This window comes from Festucalex cinctus, chromosome 10, assembly GCF_051991245.1.
Source record: "Festucalex cinctus isolate MCC-2025b chromosome 10, RoL_Fcin_1.0, whole genome shotgun sequence".
NCBI lineage: Eukaryota > Metazoa > Chordata > Actinopteri > Syngnathiformes > Syngnathidae > Festucalex > Festucalex cinctus.
This window is the reverse complement of record NC_135420.1, coordinates 15,552,482-15,569,076: the sequence shown is the minus strand read 5'-3', so window position 1 is coordinate 15,569,076 and position 16,595 is coordinate 15,552,482. Positions and strand designations below refer to the sequence as shown.

At 37.6% G+C, this 16,595-nt stretch overlaps 1 protein-coding gene across 5 annotated transcripts in view; it reads right to left on the bottom strand.

Moving 5' to 3' along the window:
* The window catches only part of prkacba (protein kinase, cAMP-dependent, catalytic, beta a), a 294,170-nt gene that overhangs the window by 203,035 nt on the left and 74,540 nt on the right, over nt 1–16,595 (bottom strand). For 4 of the 5 annotated variants that reach the window (XM_077535439.1, XM_077535437.1, XM_077535438.1 and 1 more), the window contains one exon: nt 1,403–1,449. The exons of the other annotated variant lie outside the window; for it this stretch is intronic. The gene's annotated coding sequence lies outside the window, so the exon portion shown is untranslated. The remainder of the gene's footprint in view (nt 1–1,402; nt 1,450–16,595) is intronic. 5 annotated transcript variants of the gene reach the window in all.

Below are 16,595 nucleotides of genomic sequence, written 5' to 3'. Positions count from 1 at the left end.
GCACCCCAAGCTTGTCAGTTCTTGTATAATAAGCTTGTCATATTATTGTTGTGACATGTCTGCTTTATAATCGACATTATCACTTATCTTCATGTATTCAAATTAATATCAAACAGTGTCAAGATGAAGGCGATCCACTTATTATCTTTACAATGAATTTAATGGTGGATCATTGTAAGAGAACATTATATCCAGCCGGTTTACATGTCCATTAGATTATAAATTAAACGTTTAAATGATTTAGATACTGTGGAGGCCTATAACAAAATTAAGCAGTGAACACTTTTGTATTATTGCTTTTGCGTATTAGCCATAATGCATTGTGTAAACAAAATTGTTTTCAATCATCGTGATGATTTTATTTTATTTTTTAAATAAAACATACATTTCTACAAAAATGTCACTCCTTCAAAAAAATTATTTGAATTTAATGGCAGCCAAGAAGAAAGATGAGGAAAGTCCAATATGGATTGGTTATTGTGTGGAAATTCCTCATAGAAGGAGAAAAGGGAAAAGAACAAAGTCCAATGAGCTCTTAAAAAGCAGTTTTTGATTGGATGCTGCATCCACTGACAGCAGGATAGAGCGCTTGAAGGTGACATAAGTTGGCTACTCATACTCTCAAACACAAGATGAATGGGCACAAAATCAAGTCCAATGCAAAAAAAAAAAAAAAAAAAAAAAAAAAAAAAAAAAAAAATATATATGAAAACAGATGGTAATTTGACAATTCAAATCCTTTGGCAGTTGTCACTCTGTGACAAAGACGAAACATGCTCAAAACCGATGCACATCACTTCTTCTTTTGCATAAAGAAACAAAATAAATTTGTAATGCGTCTCTCACAAAATGACTTGTATTACATTTGACCTTGCAGTTTTCTGTTAATGCTGCTTGGAGACGCATAAACCAAATAATACAGATGAAGTCAAGATGAGGGGTAACTTTGATGTCAAATAAAATGAGCATGTATCACATTACATGTTGGCCCACATCCTTAAGCTGTGCGTTGTTTTATAACTCTCTCTCTCTCTTTCACTCCGTCTCCCTCTCTTATTTGAGCATGTGTGCATGGCAGTGTGACAAGACAAGAGGTCGGGCACTGGAGAGGGCGAGTGACAGCACTTTAATGAAAATATCAGGGCCTCTTTCTTCCTTGTAGCTCTCCATATAAACCTGTCACTCAGAGAGTTAGCTCCACTCTTTAGATGCTTTCCTTATGCCTGCTGCTGTCCCTCCTTTAGCCTTCATTTGGTGCACTTCTTAATCATGAGGAGTGGGTCTGTGCGTTGTTAATACAGTGGTTTCACTTACTCAACATGGATCTTTATGTCGTTATGGTTTGAATTATGATACTGATAACTGACTGTACTGTATGTCATAATGCGGAGGAATTTCCTACCTCAGCTGGACTTGATCTGTTTTCACTCAAAACCCAAATTCAGCCTCCTGAAAAAGCAAGGAAACATATTTGGTAATTAATGTATAAGGGAGTAAAACCATGCAAATGAAAAGGAAATCATTCAAATCCCATCCATCCCTAGTTTGTTGCGGTGGTCCCCAGGGCTCTGTCTTGGGCCCCCTCTTCTTTATCAGCTACAACCTCCCACTTTACAATATATTTCACAAATTCAGCTTAAACTTTCGCTGTTATATTGCTGACAGCCAGCTCGACTCCACCAAACCCACTTCTACTCGTCCTCCTTCGCTAACTGACTGCTTCTCTGAATTTATACATTTGGTTCTCATCCAACTTTCTCCAACTCAGCAGTGATTAACCCCTTATCATACAATTTTGCCGAAAATGCTTTAAAAAAAAGTTGCATTCAAAGTAAGTTTGAAGCTGTTCCTGAACAATTTAGAGTATCGGCATAGTTTATAAATGTTTTTTAAGAATGTTTGCCCGCCAGAGACCATCCGAATTTTAAGTTAAACGTAAATTGTAAATGGACTAGGACCAAGTCCACTAGATGGCAAAAAAGGCCCTGACAGCCCACAGCTGTAGGCTGTATGGCAAGAATGGCTTTAAAAAAATAATAAAAAAATCATGAGTTTGAGTTACTCAAACAATGATCTGGCACCCTTTTGGGCGCAATTCTTTTGGGATACCAAGAAACAGCACTTTGTTGATTGATTGAAAAAGAATTGCCAGTTCCTCGCAACTATGTCGAAAGAATGGGAAGCACAACAAAGCTTATCATCTTCTTGTAAAACTCACCACCTGCCAAGAAAAACACAAAATGTTGGATGTCCTCCATCTGCACTAAGGAGCTGAATTGAAGGGAACCCACAGAGTGTAAACATGGCTTAACCGCAATCATGTTTTGAACGAATGTGATGGATCTTCCTCTCATTTCCATGTACTATTGTTCGAGAGCGTAAACAAAGCAAAAATGCAAACCAAATCATCTTATTCATCTTATTGATATGCATTGAATGTTTTGCTGGAGATGCTTTTCCAAAAAGTGGTTAGAAGATTACAGGCAAGTCTGCCATAGTTGTGCATCAACAAGGGATGGAGGACTTGAAGTCCTTTTTTCTCCAGACAGTAAGAGACTGATGGATGTCGAGGGAGTGAATGGAGAAAGCAGGAGGGAGGAACTGGATGTTGGCTCATGTGTTTGCTGCTAATGGACCGAAGTGTGTATATGCGTGCGCACATGTCCTTCTCAAAGCGACAGGGACTTGGTCTAGGACTGATGAGATGCTTCAGGGATAATGCCAGCCGCCGAGTTGATATGTGATTTGGGAGAAGACTTTATGCAATTTTTTACTCATTATTCTTAATCACATACTTGAGCGTTTTCTTCTCACTCCCCTCCCTCTCACTGTAACTCCCGTTCTCTCATATCCTCAGTCTGCAGGGCTGACAGTGACAAATACAGGAACCCCACCGTATATATCAAGACTGGAGCGACAAATTATTGCTGGTTATTTTGCCCCTCTTTGTTTTAAAACGCCATTGTGATTCATCCGAGCGAGTAAAAGGAGGGTATTCATACTAAAAAGCCTCATGTCACTTTATGGCTAAGACATTGTTAGCTCATATTCATTGCTTATCTCTCCATGCCCATTTTAAGTTCTTTGAATAACATTAAAACTAATAGAAAGGAAACAATGTCTGAAAGCTCTCAAAAAACTCTTAGCTTGCACAATCAACTCCTGTTCAGAAAAATTACATGCTGCATTTTTAGCTCAAAATCTGACAACACTGGTTTGAAAATGTTGCCAATCGCCAGCTTAACTTCATTGGTAAACTCTGACAAATGTAACTGGCTCAGTGTGCGATGCAGACAAAACAAATCGCTGATGAGCATTGAGTGAAAATGTTAAAATATAAAACACATTACTGATGTGACCATCAATAATCTTTGGATTCCATATCAGTCAAAATTGTCTAGGTCTAGGGCTGGGTGGGTTTCGAAACAAAATTTGCAATATGTGCGTATTTTCTTCGGCTAGACAAGCAGGCAGACAGACCAACCAACCAATCACTGTTGTGAAAAATGTTTTGTGTTTTTTTTTTTTTAACCAGTGAAAAAATGCTGAAAGGACAACTACATGGAGGCCCCATCAAGGGAATAACTCATAAATATGTCACCTCTTCTTCCGACAAGACCCAAGATAGGGACTTATCCTACTTTACAATCTCTTTTGCTGCAACTGCCACTTTTTCTTGTGCAGACCTCAAACAGCAGCGTTAGTGTGATGACCATGCATCATTAGGCCTTGAGATGGGCAGTGACTGGTTTGCTTCTGACAGCTAGCCTTGTTTTACATTAGTCACATCACCTCTGATCAGTTCTGAAGACAGTGTCAGAAATCAATGAAAACCCAGGAAAGAATTTACGAGGCAGGAAATTTTTTTTTTTGATGGTTGAAAACTAAAATATTGTATTCCTAAGATAGATATCAAATGTAGAACCCGGTTTAAGGAGAGATAATATACCATCTGTCATTTCTTTGAATGTAAAGGCAATTTCAATATGAATATATTATTTATATATATATTTTTTTTTTACACATTTTCTCCCAGTTCAGTTGGGATAGGCTGTAGCTCCTCACAACCCTCAACAAGTTGTACAGAAAACAGATGGATTTAAGTTAACCAAAGTCAATGAGTACACCATTATTTTGTGACGATGATTTTTGAGGACAAGCGCACTTCTAATGTGTGGTGATAGCACCTCTTCTTCACCATTTACTATCAGCCCAAAGCTGTCATCACAGAAACTTTAGAGCTGTGAACACTGACAATTTGTTGTTGGTACTGTTAAGTCTTTCTCCATCTGGGTAACATTTTTAGTGACTAAAGTTTTGTATCTGGAAGTAATTTCATTATATCTGTTGAAGCAATAATAGTTAGGGGTGAAAGTGGCTTTTTTTAAAATTTTATTTAATTTTGTTTATTTTTGTGGGGGTCAAACCTCCTCAAACCACCGGAATGCAAAGGAAACTGATTGGCACAGTTATCCCTATAACACACAATAAATCAAAACAGGTCTTACACATGCATTATAGTCATGCCACTTACTGTAACATGATTGTAACAAGGCGTACGTGAGACACTTATTTTAATTCAAAATTTTATTTTTTCAATGATATGCAAAATAACAGTTAACAAAAACACCGACATGCACACAGACGTGACTCGTCAGATACACACACACATAAATGCTCCCCGCACTTTTGGTGACTTATGTAAATCTGACATTAGTAGATTTTTTTTCTTGTGTGGCAGCCTGGCAGGTTATTTAACGCGGGGTTTTGACAGTTGACGTCATATTTTTGGGACCGACGCACCGTTCCGGATCATTCCGGTCCTGAATCTTTTACCAGAATGTAGTACCAGACCATTCAGGCCCACTTTCACCCCTGATAATAGTACAATACAATTTTTTTGGAGAGTCAATGTATACGTCCAAATCCTTTACTGAGCTCTACAAACATGAAATTAAGACAATTAGTCACTTGCCAAAACACAAATAGAATATACTTCGATCAGCTAAAACAGAGTAAGGAAATGCAGAGTTGAAAGTTCTGTCACATATGATATACCATGCTGCATGACACCTTCTTGTGCTTGGCTCTAAATCAGCACTTACATCAGTCTCAACAGAAGCTCCAAAACTACACTACTGAATAGAAAGTCCGATGGGGAAAAAAAAAAAAAAACAGACATTTGTCTTTTTTTTGGGGTGGTGAATTTTCCTTGACATGCACAATCCTGGTCTTGTCTCGGTCTCGACCACCAAAAATCTTGGTCTTGATACTCTAGTCTCAATAATGCTTTGGTCTTGGTTGATGTGGTCTTGACGGCAGCACTAAACACTTTGTTTTTAAATGAATAAATCAGTTCAAAATAAAGAACCCCCCCTTCCACTCCACATGAAGGAGCCATGCCCTCAACTGCAGTTTGAAGAACGCCACTCATTACCCCTAAAACTGTAACTTGACCCGTTGCTGACAAAAATCGAGGTAGTTTCTACTGCACACTTACTGCCTGCTTTTTGTTTTTATTATTACTAGATGAGCTTTTCATTGAGGGTGTGTCATATTTGAATAGCTCTGACTGCACTTGTCCCTACAATTAATCAAAGGCTTCATAAATTTGCGCATTAATTACCACTAAGCGAGAGGCTAATGAAATGGTCCATCACTCTCCTCATAAAGTCATAAACAGCGTTGCCGAAGACGCCATTCTTCAGGCCAAGGCATGCTCATGTCAAAGCAACATTAATCATCAGACCTCATGTTACTCCCCATTTTGTTTTTCGTCCTTTAGTTGTTTAATGTTTATCATCAGGACAATATTTTATTCATTGATTGTGTCATAATTTTCTGTTCCACACGAGTGTGGCTACTGGTGCGTGCTGGGTTGAAATTAGCATCTCATTGCTTGCGATATGAAGCCAGATGTTGAGATGGTGATCAGTGCAGAAGCAAATAGTGCTTTCTAATGGTTTAATGTTCCAAATTAATATTTTATAATGATGTTTTACTGCCAACATGTTTAGCAGTGTCTTGGTGAGTGATACAGCAGACTGGCACAAATAAGTCTGACTTGCTGTATTAAGTTCTTATGCAGGGTTAAATGAGTGTAATGCTAATGAAGACGGAGCAAGAGCGCCATAATTTGATTTTGTGCGTCAGGGAGAGAAAAACAAATTCTTTTTCAGCCTTCTTGCTTATGCAGTGTCATGCTGATGTTCATAGCTTGTGGCTAAGGTAATATGGATTACGCAACAAAGACATTTCTATCACAGCAGATCACTGCGATGCACTTGAAGAAAGCTCAGCGTAAGTCGCCATATTTAGCTCAGCCACAGCAGTGGGTTGCAGAGAGGCAAATAAAACGGCATGTCATGTTCATTCTATCTCGAGTGCTCTTTGCATCATCACTGCACACAGTAAAATGTTAATACCGTATATGATTAATACTATCATGCTATCATAGAATACAGCCCGAGATCCAAAGTAGTTGGAATGGGCTTGCTTTACTTTACAGACTTCATTTATTTGGATGAACAGAGGCCAAGTCCTTTTTTTGTGTGTGTGGACTTTTCCACAATTGGGGAGCTTACAAATAACATTTGAAAATATATACATTTTGCTGAAGCAAAGTATTTTTATTTATTACAGACTTTCAGCTTTGAGGTCTGTTTTCAGATTTTGCTGAAATTTGGTGTGTATGCATATAGCACGAAAAGCTGAATTTAGACTTGACTTTATTGATCCCTTTGGGATGGATCCCTCTGGGAAATTTCTGAGCTATCACAGTTTGATTTTTTCACATTTTGGCAAAAATGGTTGTGGCCGCCGAATTTCAAATGGCCTTTTCTCAGCAACAGGCAGTCCAATAAAAAAAAAAAAGGTATCGCTAGAAAGGGGAACTCATAAAGAACCCAAAATATGACATTTGTTTAAATGCAAAATAAAAAAAATAAAAATGAAATAAATGATCTGGATGTACTGGTTTCTGTGGATCTCACTCTGCCTCATCTATCCTTCCCTCCTTCCTCTCTTTAGTTTTTCCTCTGGTCTCTTGAGATCTCTAATCTTTTGGAATTTAGAGGCATCTGGGGTTGGCGTAATACTTTGATTTTGTAACCATGTGGAAGGCAGGAAGTGTTTGGTTGGTGCTGGATTTTACTTTGATTTATCTTTCTTTTCTTTTTATCTTTTCTGACCTTTTCTCTGGTCTCCTGACCATTTGAACCTCACGACTCTGGCGAGACACATATCTGGATAAGGTGAAGGGTAATGGGATTTTTATTAGGTTTTAGGTGAATTAATGAGTATAAATTTACACGTATTTGCACGGATGCACACACACCCCCACACACACAAAAAGCAATAATGATAAGATGTTGAATCGGTAAGACTACCGAACAATTCTGAGCTCTCTCTTAAAAAAAAAAAAAAAGAAAAAAAGAAAAAAAAGAAAAAAAGAAATGATCTTTTGGCCTATATTTTGATCTTGAAATTCACAATAAGGGAAACACCCAACCTCAATGACAAACAAGACATTAGGATAGAGGACATTTGCCTGAAATATGACGAAGAAAACCCCTCCAGGACCCTAAGTAATGGGAGAACTGGCAGTGAGCATGTATGCCAGTGCTGCTTGTAAAACTCGCCCCTCTGAATTTATTGATGATGCGACTGCTGACAAAGGCAGCAGGATGAATTCTGAAGTGTTTCAGGCAACATTATATATTCAAGTTCAGAAACCATTGGCCAGCCATCCACAGTGCAGATGGGCAATAACCCAAAGCCAAACGCGGAAGCAACCAAAGGGATCAAGACCAAAATGGAATGTTAAGCAATGGCCAAGCCAATCACCTGACCTGAATCCGATTGAGCATAAATTTCACTTGCTGAAGACAAAATTGAATAGAAATGGCTCAAGAAAAAGCAGGACCTGAAAACAGTTGCAGTAGAGGCCTTGCAGAGTATCCAAATCCATACTGTTCATCCGATTTGGACAGATGAGTTTCCTATTTTCATTGAAGACTGTAAGGATAAGCAGTATAAAAAGCGGTGGACATATTTTGTCTCTTTAAATTAATGGCACGAAGAAGCTGAAACTAATCTTTCATATCATATATTAATGAATACATAGTCCTGGGATTATAATCAAAGCTGTTTCATGAAGTTTATTTTAATGGCAGTGTTTCCTTCAAAAGTAATTTCAGCTTAGATGCATAGCAGGCCGCTTGTGCGCTCCATCTGATGGAGCGCGACCTGGAATCACTCAGTCTGCATTAAGAACTTAAAGTTGTCACATCCCCTCCATTAAGCCGAGCACATCAAGCATAATCTGATTCTGAATTTGACAGATGAGGATGAAATGAAGTGTGTCAAATGTAGTGACAGCAACCTCGTTGAGAAAGCATTTCCCCATGTATGACTTATTACAACCATATATCACGTTAGACTACAAGTCATTTTGTTGTGTTGGGATTGATATATGCCGGCAACAATTGAAAGATGAGATTGGCGTATGTCTAAAATTGTACTCATGACAATATTTGCCTGATTTTTATTTTTTTTTTAATTCTTTTTCCAAACTCACTCTTTCATGGGTAAACTAGTATAACCAAAACCCTAAGCCACTATTTTTTTTTTCCAATTTGTATTCCATGATGAGCTACTTACTATTACAATTCATTTTTATGCTCATGTTTCATTTCATGGAGGTTAAGCTTTACAATACAACACCCTCCTGCATGTCTCCAGAGTTCTCACGTTCTATAGAAAACCGCACAATCCGGTGTGAACGCAGGTGGGTTTGAAAGAAAACCACCCAAGTCATTCAAATAATATTGCGATTGCTTTGATTTTAAAAGGTCACTCTGTCTATAACGCCCTTTCAATGCTCCACCTGAATTCTGCTCAATTCTCAATGTGTCTTGGCTCCCTTAAGAAACAAACTTTTATCTCAATAGGAGACAAACAATGAAAAGATGACTGGATACAGAGAACAAAATCCTTGGTTTCTTTCCTAAAGTATTGTTTGTGAGGTGAGGGGGTGCACGGAGACTCACTGAAAGAATATTCAGAGAACATGCAGCGCCGCCGGTCCTATTAGCATATTAAAAAGCTGAAAATAAGAAATGTCTTGTAGAAACAATTGATTTTTGAGACATCCAGAAGAACTGCAACAATAAATGTTTAAAGACTAAAGCATATTTCAGCAAAAAACAGTAGAGTAGAAGAAAAGAAAACAGCCATATCACTACATCTTATTGGAGTTCAGTTCCTGCAGGGTGTCTAACGTTCGTCATCCATCAGCTTTTGAAATGATAAATGAGATTTTTCAGCAAAAACTAAGTCACTAAGTTCAACCGGCCCAGTTAAGCTTTGTTGGGAATTTCTCCGCAAATCAAAAAAAATATTTTTTCCATTGTCAGTTTCGCTTTTCGATGTGTTTTTATGAGGCACAAAATTCAAAATTTGACTTTCAAACTGCGATGCAAAACCACTTTTTCCAGACTTGACATTATTTATAGCCTCTTTCTTGAAAATCTGAATAAATTTGTGTGGTAATATGTGAAAGGTAGAATAAATAAACACTGTAAGGCCTTCTAACATGCCAGATGGGTTTGTAAAGGCCCGATTATCCCGAAAACCGTCCAAAATAAAACTCAAACATGAGGCCAAAAGTCTCATGGAAGATTGCCAATGTAGTCCACGTGGATTTTGGTGGACCTGGAGAAAGTAGACATTATTGAGGGTGTCCTTTTATGGGCTGTCTTTAGTGTCCAATAAGGTTACAGACAGTGAAACCAGATATCGTCTAGGTTAGCTCATTCCGTTTCGTTAGCACAGCTAGTCAATGGGTGGTGCGGCAGTCACCACTAGCTTGCATTCTAAAGATCAATCGCAAGCATGTGGTGAGTAAAAACCACAGGAAGTGTGCCGTCGGCCTTAGATCATAATGATCAAAGTGAAATGTTTGCCGACTGGAATCAATAAGCAACGGGGGGCCTGGAAATTGCTATTAAAGATCACTATTGATTAGCAGCAGGAGTTCAGTGACGGAACAACTCAACTAGCAAACCAACAATGCTGAATATTCCACAATGCCACTTTTTCGAGAGATTATCTTTGCCCAATCTGTGTTTTGGGTACCTGTCATCGAAAACATAGTTACAATAAACATCAATAAATTCAAGTTAGATTTTTTTTTTTTTAAGAAAATGACAATTTTTCAGTTCCATATAATCCGCCTGCAGCAATTATTTCAGAGTTAATCACCAGACAAGGCATGCAAAATGGGCCAAAATGGATTATTTCAAGTAGGGACGTTCGATACAACTACTTTTCAGACCAATACAAGTATTCACTCTTGAGTTCTCACCGATACCAATACCACTAGTATTTTATGAAATAAAATCTAAATTATGCAATGATATAATTGTGAGGAAAGGCCTTAGTTTCTTTTTGACGCACATCATGATTCACTGATGTGTCAAACTGTAGCACAGTGTATCGCTAGCAAGGAGGACTTAATTATTTTTGCTTTGAGTAGCAGTGACTGGTATCAGCAGCCTTAATAAATACCAGATACCTTGAAATAAGGCCGGTACCTGCTCAATACAGATACATCCACCAAGTGGCCACCAAGGCCCGTCAATTTAAACTGTTATTAAATTATATATTGAATACCGAGAATTGACGTAACTGTTAATTTGATGCCTACAAATTAGGAATGTTGAATGCTACTTTTTTTTTTTTTTAAGACTGATACCAGTACCCTGCTTGAGTAGTTACAATACTAAATCAAAATACCACTGGAACATTTGATAAATACAACTTTGCCAAAAACTATGCCTTTTTTTTTTCTTTTTTTAAAAACATATTTCCCAATATGTAATTTTCCTTAAAATTGCATGAAATGAATCACATTTACTACTCTCATCTTTTAAGCTCTAGTTCCTAATAGTAAAAGGGCTACAATAGGACTGCCAATACTGTTATCGGCCACTGGCGTGATTACTGAAACCTTGAAATAAAGCCACAAATTTGATATCATACTCGTCCCTCCATAGTATGAATAAACTTATCCTAAGGATCCAAATAAATCATGCATGGGGTAAAATGTGACTGAATTCCATTTAAAGCAATATTATATTATGGGAGTTAAAAGGTAAAAATAACATCGCTTTTATATATCACAACAACTTTGGTTTATTTACTATTTGTTCATTTTTCCTTTAGGACAACATTGTAACAATTAGCATTTCATCATACAACTAGACTAAGCGCAATTTCTGGAGAAATTGCGTGGGAATGCTGAAAGCTGAATGCCAATAGCTGAATGCTTATGAAGTCAATTGAAATATAAATTATATGAAAATTACAAAGTTTTAATTGAAGTTGAAACATAATTGAATAAAAAGAACTAAGCAGTATCACAGAGCTGGTAATGATGATCAGTTGTATGTATGGAAATTGGCGTGCAAAGTGGGACTTAGAAAAAGTGTCAGTGCCATTGAAAATGAATGGGGAAAAGTTGATATTTAACGTTCAATTATGCGAGTACTGTAAGTAACTTGGAGTCAGACGATATATACCCCAGAATGCGTGGATTTTTAAATCGGAAGTATTATCCGGGAGTTGTTTTACGGCAAAAAAGTGAGGAGAATAAAAATCTGAATAACATGTGAGATGCTTTCAACATTCCCACAATTACTTTGTTTCCATTTATGACAATAAAGACTTGTCAAAGCAGGACTTCCGTGACTTTCCACAGGCTAATCCTTCATAGGAATTTTGCAGTTTCTACAATTTGATGGTCTGCATTCTAATCAGCTTCACATACATTTCATCATATAATATCCATTACATCTATTAGCAGACAAAGACATTCCCAGCTCCTTTCCTGACGTACGTTGCTTCCGCTGGGCAGAAGATTGCTGAAGTTGGAAAAAGCGTTCTCATCAGTGTGGAAACTTTTTCTCAACAGGGTATCGTATCTCAGTAAATCCCAGAAGTTAATGACCACTGTGCCACAGAGGGCTCTTCTGTTTTGCAGCAGATGCTAGATTTTTGGAATTCCCCAGATTCTAACAGCACTTTTCCCGCTTGAGTCCCGGGTTGAATGTAGCATCTCATTAGCCCCGCTCACTGATAGAGTGTGACAGACATGAAACCTGACACCAGCTGCTGCAGACTTCCACTGTACATTTTGTCGGCTTTTCTATAATGATAGAAAAATGGCTTTCCAACATTTGTGATTGTTTTTCTTCCGCATCCCTTGTCTCAAAAATGCCCTGTTCTGTTATCCCTTTTAGCTTTCATGTGAACAAAGTGCCTTTTCAACTAACTACTGTATTACAAAATAAAGTCAAGTTAGAAGCGGTTCTGAGAAGAAAAAAACCCCAAAAAAACCAGTGGCATTCTTTTTTTGTTGTTGTTGGTCTTATCTTATCATTTTGTGAAATTTTATGGCTCAAGAATGGATCTTCCAACACCAAGAAAAAGAGACAAGATGTTCTTTTTCTTGTAAAATAATAAAACCAGTTTGTATAAGATAGCAGAACACTTTCTATTTTTCACTTCTGCGTAAGCTACAATCATTGCTTCTTTGGATGATCACCAACTTGTGTATCTCCATACTCTCCTATATGTCAGAAAGATTCATCAAGGTACATCAATTCTGCAGTGCGAAATTCAGTAAAATATGGAAAAATACAAACAAGTGTAATCAAAAAACTAATTTTGACCGGGAGGTTTATTGAACATAGACAAGTAGCAGAAAAGAAAATTTAAAAGAAAGAAGAAGCATACAATCATTAGTGACAGTTTACATGTTCAAAGGAAGTAGGAAGAAGTTAAAAACCTCTCTTGTCCTACCCCTTGTTTTTTGCTTTAGTTAAAACAAACTGTGGAAACATGTAGTCAAATATTCATACTATAAGATTAATCCTGATGCAGACCAAATAACACATTTGAGAACACTCTAAGCAGAGTTATCCAAAATGTCGCATACAGACAAATCAAAAACTTGGGAATCATTCATGTCTGTCATATTGAACCTTGACACAGAGCAGAAATTGGAGGAAAGGGTTTGCTTCTAAAAAATTTTTTTAATTATTCTTATTCACTACAGTGCGATGAAGATAAATGTTACTTGTTTAATTCTAAATAGTTCATTTGCATATTTAGAAAAGCTCTATTGTACAGTATATAAAAAACATTTATTAGTAGCAAATTTCATTTTTAGTGGGCCACTTAAAAATGGTCGACAGGCCACAAATGGCCCCCCGGGCCATAATTTGCACACCACTGACATATGACTTTAAGTGTAAGTTTTGGTCAGATGTTAAAAAAAAACAGCAACTTCAATTTTTTTCATGGTCCAGACCCGAGTACTTAACATCACTTTAGTACTTTATCCCCAATCCTATTAACATAAATTAAAGGTAATTATAATTGCTGAACATGCTCAGCAATAAAAGTCAAGTAATATTAACCCAAGTATGACAAATATGGCATTCCAAAGGGTATTCCCAGCAACAGGAGACATCATTGTGACTGCACCTGTACAGGATTCATAGCACCGACATAAACCGGCAAGAATCCATATTGTCATACAAAATAACAAACCTTAACACTGTGGCCAACTGGCCCTTGAGCGCCAACCATGGCGGACCACCGAGAAAGTTCCACTTTATCTACTCTTTCCTTCTGCCTTCACCCCCTCAGCACCTACAACTGCATCCTAACAAAGCCCACTCTCGTCCAAGAAGACCCTGTGATAATGAGCCTCTGCCCAGAGCCACAGGCAAGCAGTGAGCAATGTCAACAGCTCCGAGCTGACCTCGTGAACGGGCCTTCTTCCACTCTTTCTTTGAGAGAAAAAAAAAAAATCAGCACCACGCTGTTAGGATGGAGAGCACAACCTGGCTTCTGGGAATTCCTGGTGTCCAATGCTAACAGGCGGCATGCTGGGAATTTATGAACACACGTTGAAATACAGACACACTAGTAGGTAGGTAGAACACTAAATTACATTTCCTAGATTACTTTAACAGATTGAATGTATGTCTCACTGAAATGTTTCTTGGTATGACTAGATTCTCACTATTTCTCCACATATCTCCTCTCATTCTACGATCACTCATTCACTATTCACCAACACATACCTGTATACATGCACGCGGTATATTATTGTCTTTATTCACACAGTTTTGAAACTCTTACTGGGCAGTGAAAGCAGTTCCACTCATTCCCTTGAAATTCAGCGCAGCAGAGGCGTGCACAGTCTTTGACATTGCGGAAGGAGAAATTGATTCGCTAGAGTCCATGCTGAAGATCGAAGCGCACAAAGTACATTTTTTAAGCAACTGCAAGAAGCAGACCTCCAATTCAGGATGATGTAAAGTTGGCCAGGGTGATCACAGATTACTACTGTGAAGTGGATACTTGGAGACTACCTTCCACCCCGATTGCTCAGGTCCAGGTGTGACCCCCACCCAATCTCAGCATAGCATGGGGTAGTTTTAATTAGTACAATAAAGATGAAGTTAATGAATGGATTTTTAAAATTATTCACAAGGTTTTGTCCACACTGTTGTCATATGTATGAATGAAATACAATGACATCCACTACCCATATCAGCATGGCACAGAATCCGTCTGCCTTGACATGAATCAAATTCACTAAAAATCAGGGGTTACAGCACCTGTACCACAATTTAGACCAGGTTTCACCTAGTCTAAATTCATTTTATCACCAAATTGTCACGTGTCAGCCATGTAAAACAAAATAGCCACGGCCCAGCATGGCATAGCACGGTCTACTAAATTCCCAAAAGTACTAAATTAGACTTACCCAGGCACAAAAACGAAGATGTGCCAGTTTTTATGCGGAGTGTGCATGTGCTGTCTATGAAACTAGAGCCAGAATGAAATATTTGCTTGAGTTACTCACTGCAAAATGGAATAAAAGAAATCTTATGCACAAGACAAATTGTCTTAATGAAAATAAGAATCACCAAATTCACGTTACATCATTTGTTTAGGCAGTTTTTCACGTATAAATTCTGAAATTTAAACGATTCACTTCTTCGCTGCCGTAATGCAACTTTGTGGTGAATTCATGACAAAGTGGGCTTCATCTGCTAATGGACAAAACATTCATAGAAAAACTGTAAACACACTGTGACATGTTGTAAGTATATCTTTACAATAGATTCCCAGAGGAGCAGGGAAACCTTTTGAAAATGCCAACATGTGTTTGCTTTGGTAGCTACACAAACGCAACATTAATCACACTGGATAAGCACCACAATCTACAGCAAAAATCTCTGTGATGAATACGTCAACTAATCTGTCACCTTACAAACTACAATAAGAACAGTCCAAGGATAGCTGGACTGAAAACCGAATACATAAGGATTTCCCAGTCTCTGGTGAAGTTAAGTCTTAGCTGATTTTGTGTTTCTTTTTGAATTAATTGATCTTTATGTGAATAGAAATATTTCATGGAAATGCTAAGAAACTCCACTAACAGTCCTAAAACTTTGCCCTATTTAAATTGGCTGGCAGCACACTGAGAAAAAGAGCAAAAGTTTTCGTCAATTAAACCACTGATAACAGTTTCTCCACAATGTGCTGATTTGGTGCAACAAATCCCAGCTCATATTATTACTCCCACTTATTAGGAGACTTTAAAGTCAAACTGCTACCAGAAAGAAAAAAATATATATATTGTATTGTTGGCCAAAGTATTTAACAACCATACACTGAAGTCCAGTTCATGTAAGAACTTCAAAGATATTTTAGAACAAGTTCACACACAGGAGGAAAGTTGTGTGCAGCTTTGTTGTACTTTTGGAACTTACAGATATTATACCACTGTCAATTTCTTTGTGATATGTGTTGAACAAAATATATGTACTCATATATAAACATGCTGTAGCAACTCTTGGCAAGGAAATGCAATGTGTTAGTGAGCATTAGACTCTGACATTAGTGACACCATTTGAAATCAATGGGGTCCACTTCAGATCCTTGTCGCATCTGTCAAAATTAATTACATTCTGAGTGGATAATAGGCCATGAAATCAGGTTCTGCTCAGCGGTACAGCCCCAGACTGATTATCGTCATTTATTGCGGCACACATTGTGATGCAGAAAATATTGCCACCATTTCATATTTTATTGTGCAGGAAAAAGTTCAAGTCTGAGGTTTACAGCTTTATAAAATACTTGACTGCAGCTACTCGAAGTAAAACATAGAAGAAAAAATATGTAGAGTCATGCTAAAACTAGGGATGTTCAATATCACTTTTTTTCAGCCCGATACCAGTACTCAACCCGAGTTGTCACAGATACCGATTTCAAGTATTGATACCACGGGTACTTTTGATACATAAAATTTCCTACAAAAAACAATGACAGATAATTGTAAAGATAAACATCTCTCAATATAGCATTTTCACCTCAAAAATTGCATGAAATTAATGGCAAATTTCTATTCTTCTATTTTCCCATTTGTAGTTCTTGAATGTAAAAGGGTGTACAAATGCCTTGCGATAAGGCATAAGAAGAACAGTAAAAGAAATCCCTAAACTTTTCCC